The sequence below is a fragment of the Palaemon carinicauda genome, chromosome 29 (assembly GCF_036898095.1).
Source record: "Palaemon carinicauda isolate YSFRI2023 chromosome 29, ASM3689809v2, whole genome shotgun sequence".
NCBI classification, from domain to species: domain Eukaryota; kingdom Metazoa; phylum Arthropoda; class Malacostraca; order Decapoda; family Palaemonidae; genus Palaemon; species Palaemon carinicauda.
In genome coordinates this window covers 80,098,597-80,110,809 of record NC_090753.1, presented here as the reverse complement: position 1 = coordinate 80,110,809, position 12,213 = coordinate 80,098,597, and the positions used below count along the sequence as shown (strand labels likewise).

At 33.6% G+C, this 12,213-nt stretch overlaps 1 protein-coding gene across 1 annotated transcript in view; it reads left to right on the top strand.

Annotated features, from left to right (window-relative positions):
- Positions 1–12,213, top strand: part of LOC137622289 (uncharacterized) — a 73,553-nt gene that overhangs the window by 12,816 nt on the left and 48,524 nt on the right. Inside the window, exons 6-9 of the mRNA XM_068352849.1 lie at positions 1–152; positions 4,253–4,392; positions 5,987–6,154; positions 8,369–8,578. The exon at positions 1–152 is cut by the window's left edge and continues 86 nt beyond it. The gene's annotated coding sequence lies outside the window, so the exon portion shown is untranslated. The remainder of the gene's footprint in view (positions 153–4,252; positions 4,393–5,986; positions 6,155–8,368; positions 8,579–12,213) is intronic.

Genomic DNA, 12,213 nt, shown 5'->3' with positions numbered 1-12,213 from the left:
CTAAATTGGAGCTGCTTAAACATACCATGGTTATTTCCATTAGTCTGTCTGTATATTTGGCTAGACGTCTAAGCATACAGAAAGGAAGAAAACTGGATAAACACTTGTTTAGATAAGCCAAAGTTTGAGAAAGAACTACTAGTGAATTTAAGGTGAGTATAGAAGTAACAAATTATGATTTTTTACATCATTCTGTCATACAGTATTGGCCAAAATTTGATAAAGGTAGTTGTCTAATTTGTACAATAAGAACTACTGTACTTTGTATTTACTAATGGTGTACAATAAGTAATACTTTGCCTTAAGTCATTGAATGGTTCCAAGAGATCCGATGAAAGTAGATTTGACATAGGCCTGGTTTTCTCCCCATAAGGTGTCTTGCACCTTTGCTATACACTTAATCAAAATTAGAAAGTACGTACAACCTGATATCATTTCATAAAAACCAGATTCAGTACGTACATTCATAAGCTTTCATGTGAAGTACAAAACTGTATAATACTAAATTTTAACGTACTATGTAAGGTCTGGTGAAAGACAAAACTTGAAACTGGAATAATGTTGAAAAGACTTATAGGTACAATATCTACAAGAGGGATCTCTAGGTCATCTTAAAGTATATTTAAAGTAGGCTTTAATAATTTAATCAGGAGACAGCAATTCAAATTTCATATTAATAGTTTCCTTTAAACACAATTGCTGTTTCTTGGTTTTTCTGTTTATTATAGATGTTCACGGATGACTGGATGGGCTTAGCTAGAATCTTCCCTTTTTTCTGTAATTCCAACCTGTTTGTCCTGATGCTCTTGACAGCAAAAGACATGTGGTGAGATCCTTGATAGCTGTTACTACAAACTGCACATTTAAATGTAAACTATCAGAACACCAGTTAGTGGGGTATCTTTTTAACATTAATGGAAAAATATTAATTTTTAAGATATAGAATATTTTTTTATTTTTTTATGGAAATGCTGGTCTATTTTCTTTGAATCTGTTTGTTCCTATTCTAGTACAAACCTGTGTCCTGCATTAGGAGTATGCTTTCAGCAAAACTGGATAAGACTGAAATTTAATGAGGTGTTGGTAGTTAGGCACCAGTTGGTAAGCCTGACCAGCCACTGTATTCCTACTTCTTAAGCTGCCTTATACTACAAACTTACATAAAGTTTCCTCATCTGGCTGTTTTATTATTTTGCTATTATATTTAGTAAAAAGAATTTGCATTTTTTACCACTAACTGTAGTTATGATAGATTTGTGCAAACCTGTTGATATCCACATTCTTGTTCCTGTTGTATCTTTTCCTGCAAGTCATTATCGCCGTAAGGTGAATTTTAAGTTTTTTCGTTTCTTCTGTGCCACCTTTGTGAGAATCTTCATTGCTACTTTTAGAAAAGAAAAAGTTAGTCATCAAGTATGTCCTGGAAGACGTAAAGGTTGGAGAAACGCAATATCTTGAGAGAATTGCAAATGAACTGCAAGCAGATGTCTCGGATAATTCTTGAATAACCGTGAACATGTTACTGGAAAGTGGTTTGAGCCTATCGCCATGGAAAGAAACCATGCTTACGAATACTATGATCAAGGCACACCAATACACGGCTCATACTCATGCTGAATGAACTTCTGACCAATGGGAAAAGGTAAATGGTAGATGCCTAGGTCTTTTATTGTATTAAATGTTAAATAACATATGTGAATTATGAAATCAAAGTAACATCCTAAAATGACAGTATTGCTGATTAACCTGTTAGCTATGCATTCATGTTTATAAATATTTTTGTCATGATTTTCCTGATTGTTCAACACCTGCTATTCTATCATAACCTTTATTCTCATATTTTTTATTATTTCAGGTAGTGTTCTCAGAGTAATCCACTATTACATTACTAGATGACAGCGTGCGGACAGTAAGATGGTGGTCAGAGGAATTTGAGCCTTTAAAATAATGGTATGGGGAACAATTTCTGTACTTGACTAGTCGTTTGAAGATCGTTGAAGGTATGATGGACCAGTTCAAGTGCATAGATGTTGCAAAATAGTTTGCTATTTCAAACGGGAATGGTTCGGTGAGAATGGGTATTTCAGCAAGATTCGGCCCCTTGTCACACTGCCCGATTAGTCAAGAATTGGTGTAGAGTAAAGGATGTAGAACTGCTGCTATGGCCTGGAAATTCTCTAGATATGAACCCTATTGAGTGTTTGTGGTCTTGTTCTAAAAGATGACTTGCACAGAGTTCCCTTTACAACCAAACTACTCCTCATACAGCGTTTCATCCATGTATGGTTTCATCCGTACAAAATCTAGCAATTATGGAGAACATAACCAATGATTTGCCGAAGCGCGTTAAGGCACTCAAAGGCAAATTGAGTATTAGCTATTGAAAGAAAAGACGTGCAATAATACCGTGTAGTACTTTATAAAATATTTCTTTAACCTTTAACCAAAAAATATACAAAGTTGGGAAAAATACATAAATAGATCACTACTGTACAAACATATGTCCTTTATTGGGAGTATGCTTTCAGCAAATCTGGATAAGACTGAAATTAAACGAGGTGTTGCTAAATGTTTAGACACCAGTGGGTAAGCCTGACCTGTCATTGAACTCTCTTAACTTACTCTAGGCTTCCTCATCTGGCTGTTTAAATGTTTTCCTTTATCATTTTGGTAAATGGTAGTTCTTGTGCAGAGGATATTTAGAGGGAAAAATTTGCAGTTTTTTTCCCAATAAATTGGGCAAATCTGTTGATATCCACATTCTTGTTCCTGTGGTCTTTCCCTGTTAACGTCATCTGAATCTGCAAGTACGACCTGGTCGAGGGCTGACAACCAGAAGGGGTTATGTCCTAAAGAGAGGTTTTGTGTAAATCTCTTCTAAAGACTTATTCATAAAACATAAATTTGAAGCTCCATCAAAAATATGCCATGTTTGTTGGTGATATAAATGTTTATAAGATAAAGCAATAACAATTTATTGGTTAATAGCATTGCTATAAAATTGCATGACTGGACATAACCAGTCCTGACGGGATAAGATACTACTACAATTTACTAGGATACATTTAGACAGTTTTAAAGGTTAAAAGGCTTTTATTCAGTAAATTCGTGAAGGAAATATCAATACAGTACAAAAACAATGTTTTAAGACAAACTTTCTATCTTGGTGTATTCTTGAAAGGTATTTTCACTAAGTAATCTTCTCCCGAGTTTTCAACCGAGGTCTTTGGGACTTGGTCGTTCACATCTTTTGATGTCGGGAGGATTTCATACAGGGATGCGTTTTTTGAAAACTCGAAAAAAATACTGATAAAAGCAAATGGTTCTTGTGAATTTTCTGGGAAACTGCAAGTATCAATACCTCGAATTCTTGAAATTATTTACTTAACCCTGGTAAGAAAAGGGTTGTGTAATTGAGATGTGCTTACGTAAATACAAGAAAAGAAAATTATGGCCATTAAAACTTTCATTCAAACATTTAAAACATGAAATAGATATTCTCCTAGCCAAAGAAGTAATAATGTGAATTCCCTAAATTCCAAGCAGATGTCCTTGAGCTTTAATGTATGTTAGTCTTAAAAAGGGGTACTACATCTACAGGTGGTACCCCTCTAGGAAATTGTAGATAAATGATAAATGGCAGGACGTTCGACATTATAATCCATGATATCATTAATACATTTCCCATGAATTTTTTGGACTTTTAACAATATAATCCAAGACATCTTACTAAATTTCCCTTGAAGCTCTTGGACATTACACATAATGCATGATATCTTAACTACATTTCTCATGAAGATTTTTTATGTTTAAAAATATAACCATATCAATGACATGGTCACTATTCCTGTAAGGCTTGTGTGTCTCTTATCCTTAACGTGTCATCAGCTGTGAAAGATTTTGTTTAAATTAGGTAATATTGTATATATGAATGAGTTTTTACAAAGAAGACCTGTCTTAACCATCATAAGTTAAATTGAACACCATGTTATCATGATAACAAACAGTTTGGGTTTATTACATTGACAACCTTTAAAATGAAAAAATATTGTAATGCCTATGATATAATGCAAGGTTTAAATTGTGGAATATACTATGAAAATGTGAACTAGAACTATTTTAATAAAGAACTTGGCTTCATATTTAAAGTAGGCTTTAATCACTTAATTAGGAGACAGAAATTCAGATTAAATATTGATAATTTCTTTCAACCACAATTGAAATTTTTTCTTAGTTTACCCGTTTATTACAGATCTTCAAGGATGACTGGTTGGGTCTAGCAAAAATCATCCTTAGTTATGTAACTCCATCCAGCATGTTCTGATGCCCTGACAGCAAAAGACCTAATGCTAAATCCTTGAAAGCTGTTGCTTACAAACTGCACATTTAAAGGTAAACTAGCAAACCAACAGTTAGTGAGATATCTTGACTTTGATAAAAAATATCAGTTAATATTGTACTTCTATTTGAGGAAAATGCTGATCTATTGTTTCTTTACATATGTTCTTACTCTAGTACAAACATATGTCCTTTATTAGGAGTATGCTTTCAGTGAAACTGAATAAGACTGAAATTTACCAAGGTGAGCGTAGTTGTTTAGACACCATTGGGTAGGCCTGACCATCCGTTGAACTCCCACTTCAGCTACCTCATACTGTACACATTCATCAGGTTTCCTCATCTGGCTGTTTTAAGGTTTTGATTTTTCATTTTGATAAATGTTGGCAGTTCTTGTGTAGGGGATATTTAGAAAGAAGAATTTTAAGTTTTTAACCAATAACTATAACTGAAAGATTTGTGCAAATCTGTTTATCCACATAATTGTTCCTGTGGTATCTTTTCCTGTGAGTCGCCATGGGCATGTACGATACTGTTGAAGGTGAACTTGAAGTTCTTCATGCATCACCTTTGTGAGAATCTTCACTGCTACTTCTAGAGGAGAAAAAGTTAAGTCATCGAGTATGTCCAGGAAGATGTGATGGTTAGGGTTGGAGAAAACCAACATAAATTTTTATTAATGTTGAAAAAAATTGATGAAAGCTAATGGTTTGTGTGAATTTAATGGAAGATTACTATAAGTATCTATATCTCAAATTCTTGGAAGTTGATTTACTTAATGCTCATAAGAAAAGGGTTGCATAATCAATGAGACATAAGAAAAGAACATACTGGCCGTAAAACACTTTTATTGAAAATAAGAAAAAAAAAAAAAACTTTGGAACATGAAATATAGACACTCCGTCAAAAATGCAATTATCTGAATTCCCAAAATTCCAAGCGGAGATCCTTAATCTGTAATGTATGTTGATTAGACGTAAAAATGAGTACCAATTCTACAGGTGGAACCCCTCTGGAAATTTTAGATGAATAATAAATGGCAGTATGTTCAACAATATAATCCATGACATCATTACTACATATCCCATGAAGCTTTTGACCATTCAACAATATAAAAAATGATATCTTTATCACATTTCCCGTAAACCTTTGGATGTTCAGCAATAAAATCAATGACATCTTTACCACAATTCCTGTGAAGCTTTTGGACATTCAACAATATAACCATATCAATGACATCTTCACTACTTTTTCTGTAAAGCTTTTGGGTGTCTGTCCTTATCACTTTGTCAGCTGTGAAAGATATGTTTAAAAGTAATATTGAATATATAAATGAGTTTTTACAAAACAGCTGTCTTGACCATCATAAGTTAAAGTGAAAGGCACTTTTATCTTAAAAAGTTATTACATTTACAGAAACATTAAAATGTACAAAAATATTGTAATGTCTATAAGCTAATGCAAGGTTTAAATTCTATTGTGGAATATACAATGAAAATGTGAACTTGAACTATTTATTTAAAAAGCTTTGCTTCATATTTAAAGTAGGCTGTAATGACTTTATTATGAGAGAGCAATTCAAATTTCATATTGATAATTTGTTTTGAACACAATTGCAATTTTTTCTTAGTTTACCCATTTTTTACAGATCTTCACGGATGACTGGATGGGCCTAGCAATAATCTTCCTTTGTTCTGTAACTCCACCCAGCATGTTCTGATGGTGGCATAGCAAAAGACCTATTGCTAGATCCTTAAAAGCTGTTACTACAAACTGGACATGAAAATTATAAGCTATCAAACAAACAGCTAGTGAGGTATTTTGACTGAAAAATCTTTTTTTTTTAAATATAGAAAATATTGTTCTATTTATTTTGAGGGAAATGCTGATCTATTATTTAATTTATAAGTTTGTTCCTACTTGAGTACAAACCTATGTCCTTTACTAGGAGTATACTTTTAAGTGAAACTGGATAAGACTAAAGTTTAACGAAATGTTGGTAGCTTGTTTAGACACCAGTGGGTATGCTGGACTGGCAATTGAACTCTCATTTCTTCAGCTTCTTCAAACTGCAAACTTTAGGCTTCCTCATCCGGCCTTTTTAATGTTCTGCTTTTTCATTTTCATAAATGGTAGTTCTCATGCAGGGGATATTTAGAAAAAATTTGCAGTTTATTTTTTCCCCAATAACTAATGTGATAGATTTGTGCAAACCTGTCAATATCCATATTTGTGTTCCTGTAGCATCTTTCCCCTGAATCGTCATTGCCATTGGCATGTACGACCAGGTAGAAGGTGAACGTCACGTTCTTCCTTCTCTGCGTCTCCTTTGTGAGCATCTTCACTGCTTCTTCTAGAGGAGAAAAAGGTAATGTCATAGAGTATGTCCAATGTCCAGGAAGACACACAGGTTAGTGTTCATTTAAGAGGAGCTATGGGTGTTAATTTTTTGTCAATCTCTATTTTGAAAGATTTTTAGCAGCAACTTTGTGGCATATCAAATTGATATTCACTAAAGATTGTTTAGATTTTCCATTTTTGCTAATAAAGATTGGTAGGCTTTTCGTTCTGTAGTAGCTACTGGGGATGTGGTCTAGATTATTTTTAAATTTAGGAATAATCTATTTTGAATAGTGTTTAGTATTATGGATAGATAATTTATATTAGGTATTGAAGAGGAATTTAGGAATACAATTAAAAGGAAAGCTTTTGACCAAAGTACATTACTAAACTGAGGTGTATAAGGTAATGAAATTTTTTTTACTAAATATTTATCATCTTGAATGACCCTACTCCGTCAGTGTGTAAGAATCGGCAATATGAACAAGGATATTAATTGAAGTACAGAATTTCAATGATAGAATTTCTTTCTGTATTCAACTTATGTTCTTGTACACTACTTGCACACCCTCCTCCCCACTGACTTCAGTAATGATATCAAAAGAATACAGTTTTAGTGCTGAATTGCACTTTCTACTAAAATCTGTGCTGCTTAAACATGCCATGGTTATTACCATTAGTCACTAATTCTGTATATTGGGCTAGACATCTAAGCCTACAGGAAGGAAGAAAACTGGATAAACATTGTTTGAAGAAGTCAAAGTTTGAGAATGAACCCATGTGAATATAAGGTGGGTATAGAAGTAACATTATGATTTTTTACATCTTTGTCATACATTGGCCAAAAATTGATAAAGGTAGTTTTCTAACTTGTACCATAGGAACTACTGTACTTTGTCTTTACTAATGGTGTACAATAAGTAATACTTTGCCTTAAGTCATGAAATGGTTCCAAGAGATCTGACGAAAATAGATATGTCGTAGGTCTGATTTTCTCCTCATAAGGTGTCTTGCACCTTCGCTATACACTTACTAAAAATTAGAAAATACATACAACTTATTACCATTTCATAAAAACCAGATACAGGTAATAGTATGTGCATTATTAAGCTTTCATGTGAAATACAATACTATATAATACTAAATTTTATCGTACTAAGTAGGGTCTGGTAAAAGATAAGACCTAACTGAAATGATGTAAGATTTGTATGGGTACTATTTCTTCAAGTGGGATCTCTAGGTAATATTAAACGAATGAGGAATTGTCAGACATTTAAAATAAACCTTGATATCTTTACTACTGTTCCAATGAAGTTTCAAGTATTAATCCTTAACAAATCACCAGTTATGAAAGTGTTTTTTCTATCATTGTGATATTGAATTTATAATACAAAGGAAAACCACATGGTCTTTATAAAAAAAACTAATAGTTGGGTATTTATTACATCAACAAAACCATTAAAATTTACAAAAAATATTGTAATACCTATATTATAGTGCAGGGCTTTATTTCCAATATATGGAAAATACTACAGAAATATTTTAAAGAACTAGAACCATTTTAATTGAGGGCTCAGATTCATATCTAAAGTAGGGTGCAAGGATTTATTAGGAGACAGCAATTGAAATTTCATAATGATTTTCTATAACCACAATTGCAATTTTTTCTAAGTTTACCCGTTTATTACAGATGTTTAATGATGACTGGATGGGCTTAGCAAGAATTTTCCTTTTTTCTCTGTAACTCCAACCTGCTTGTCCTGATGCTCTTGGCAGCAAAAGACATATTGCTAGATCCTTGATAGCTGTTACTACAAACTACACATTTAAATGGAAACTAGTAAAATACCAGTAAGTGGGGTATCCTGTCTTTGATGGAAAAAATTCTTCATACATAATAGTAAGTATTCTTCTATTTGAGGGAAATGCTGGTATGTTGTTTTCTTGAAAATTTAATTGTTCCTACTCTAGTACAAAATTGTCCTTTATTAGGAGTATGCTTTCAGCAAAATTGGATGAGACTGAAATTTAACAAGGTGTTGGAAATTGTTCAGACACATTGGGTAAGCCTGATCACCCATTGAACTCTGACGTCTTCAGCTGCCTTATACTGCAAACTTAAATCGGGCTTCATCTGGCTGTTTTGATTTTTGCTTTTTATTTTGATAAATGTTTGCAGTTCTTGTGCAGGGATATTTAGAAGCAAGAATTTGCAATATCATCTCTTAACTATAGCTGTGATAGATTTGTGCAAACCTGTTGATACTCACATACTGTTACTGTTGTATCTTTCCCTGCGAGTCATCATCGCCTCCAGTATGTATGACCTAGTAGAAGGTGAACTTCAAGTTCTTCCTTTTCCAATGTCACCTTTGTAAGAATCTTTACTGCTACTTCAAGAGGAGAAGTTAGTCATCGAGTATGTCCAGAACAACGTGAAGATTAGGGTTGAAGAAACGCAATATCTTGTGAGAGTATTGCAAGTCAACTGCACGCAGATAACATTGATATTTCTCGAATAACTGTGAACATGTGGTTACTTGAAAGTGGTTTGAGCCTATCGCCCTAGAAAGAATCCCCGACTTGAGAATACTATAATCAAAGCACGCAAAGACTTGGCTGATGCTCATGCCAAATGGACTTCTGACCAATGAGAAAAGGCAAGTGATAAATTTGTAGGGTTTTTTATTGTATTAACATAGATTATGAAAAAGTAGTTTTTTATTGTATTAACATAGATTATGAAAAAGTAATCTCGGAAAATTACAGTACTGTATTACTGATTAACCTAGTAGCTATGCATTCATGTTGATAAACACCAATTTTAAGTCATTATTTTCCTGATTGCTCATCAGCTGCTGCTGTCATCATAGTCTTTATTTTCTCATTTTTTCTATCATTTCAGGTTGTGTTCGCCGACGAATCCACTATTATAGTACTACTATGAGATTCAGGGCCTCTGTAACACTGTTTTTTCGCAATAATTTTTTATGAATTTCATAAATATAACGCTTCTTCAGAATGCACATTATATCTACACATAAATTTTGACTATATTCTGCATTACGTAGGTTGAATGAATTTGGTTCTTACAATGTAAAAGTGACGTTTTTTGAAGACGGGCCATCTTTCTCAGAGAAAGGTTTCGAACGCACTCATTACGTAACTTATGACGGCATTTCTTCCCTCTTTCTCGATCGATGATTGGCTATACGTAACGAAGGTTATACCTCTGCCAACAATGACACAAAAGTTTAAATAAAAGCAAAGCAGTACACCTTTACGAATTCTGAAACCTCTCCACTGATAATTGTCATAATGAACAAACCAACAAAATATGTTAATAAATACAAAAACACTTTGATCATTAGTCTAACTCCCAAAATAAGTTTCCTAAGAAATTAAAGTCTACTTTATAGGTCACAATCAGATTGACAAGGTTTAGGGAATAATTGGTAATTTTCAAAAACGTAGTAGACAAGCTTGATTTGATAACTGCTATATCCGATGTCAAGCAATTTTTATTTATTGTATACCTATCTACCTATTTACTGTAAAAAAAAAAAAAAAAAAAAAAAAAAAAAAAAAAAAAAAATTAGCCGGTACCATATTTTGGCTTTAAACCTTCACCAATAATTATTGTCAGAATGATAACTTCATAAGGCTCCACCCACTTTGGCCTCGTTATAATTCAGGATAACACTGAAGGCTATCATAGGCATTGTTGGATCAGAAAATTTAACTTCTGGCTATAAGAACTCATTTCTCGAGTAGTTGTAAGGAGTGCTAGATGATCCTCAAGGATCCCAGCAGTTGGCCTAAACGTTTAATTCATGTATACTACTGTTGCGGCACTACTGCTACAGTAGTATTACTATGCTAGCACAGATACCCCACCCACTTTTATGTATCGTTCCGCCATTCATAAAGTCTTTGTAATGTTTTTTCACTGTGCAATAAGCCATGGCCGCCTCAGAAATTAAGTTTAACATTAGATGATAGGTTATTTGATTAAGCTGACAAATTATGGCAACTGGGTATGTTATTGCCGATGTTGAAGCTAAAGATAAAGTATGGTATCCTTCCTTCATTGCATTATCATCTTTACTACTATTTGTTTTGCTACATGTAGTAATTATTTTAAAGGATAAATGAATTATGTTCACTTTACTTCTATAAATTCCCATTAGATGTACAAATAAAACTCCTAAAACTATTCATGATTTATTTAAAAAATGCAGTCATGCTCAAAACATAGCCAACACGGTCGTACGGCCTAAGAAGAAGAAGAAAAAATTATATCGGATGATCCGTTGGTCTGATGGAGAGTTTAGCACAAAATTCTTATTTTAACAAAAATAGTTATATAAAGACTGTTTACATACAATCTCTCTCTTTCTCTCTCTCTCTTGGTGGCATAGTGAATAGTTAATGGAAATGTTCAAAAGCCTGAATGACATTACAAGTATTATAATCATGTTACGCTAAATACAACTCAGACCATAAACATTGGATTTAAACTAGAAACTGAATAATTACCTATTTAGGCTATAGTGAATATGGCCACAGGCTTTCTCTTGACTGTATAAAGTTGCAAGTCGTAAGAAAAATGCAGTTTTGCAACCACGGGGGCAATTCCAAATCCTGTTAGCCATTCTTGACTGTTATGGGTTTCAGACCCGATGGAACAAGGTGAATGGGTGTCTGGTGGATGGGCGGGGCAAAATTTTGTCCAAAGGTGTTTACATTGCTTACGTAATGAATGTTTTCAACTATTGGCTCGTTATCACTGGCCATGGTGTCGGCTAGATAATTTTTACTCTAGAAAAATTAAAACTATCGGGTTTAGGTTATTGATAATGCTGACAAAATTTGTGTGGGGTTGTAAAATATACATATGTCAACTTTCAGCTACATCCGATGCTTTGATAAGGAGCAAAGTCCAAAAAACAGTGTTACAGAGGCCCTGAATCTCATAGTAAATGACTGTATGCATAAAGTAAGGTGGTGGTCAGGAGAAGTATTTGAGTTTGTCTTAAAATGAATGTGTGAAGAGCAATTTCTGAACACGTAACAAGTTGTTTGAAGATTGTTGAAGGCATGATGGACCTCAAGTACATAGATGCATTGCAAAACAGTTTGCTACTTAAAACTAAGGGAATGGTTTGGTGAGACCCTGGATATTTCAGCAAGATTTGGCCCCTTATCACATTGCCCGATCAGTCAATTTGTGTAGAGAAAATGGTGTTGAACTGATGGCATAGCCCGGAAATTCTCCAGATATGAACTCTATCGAGAGTTTGTGGTCTATTCTAAAAGATGACATGCACAAAGTTCCCATTACAAGAAAACCAGCCCTCGTACAGCATCTCATTCATGTATGGTTCCACACTGACAGTCAAACAATTATGCAAAACATTAATCAATGATTTGCCAAAGTGTGTTAAGACTCAAAGCTGCCAAAGGAAGGCAAGTTAAGTATTAGCTATTGAAGAAAAATACATGCGTAAAAATACTGAGTATTACTTTACAAAA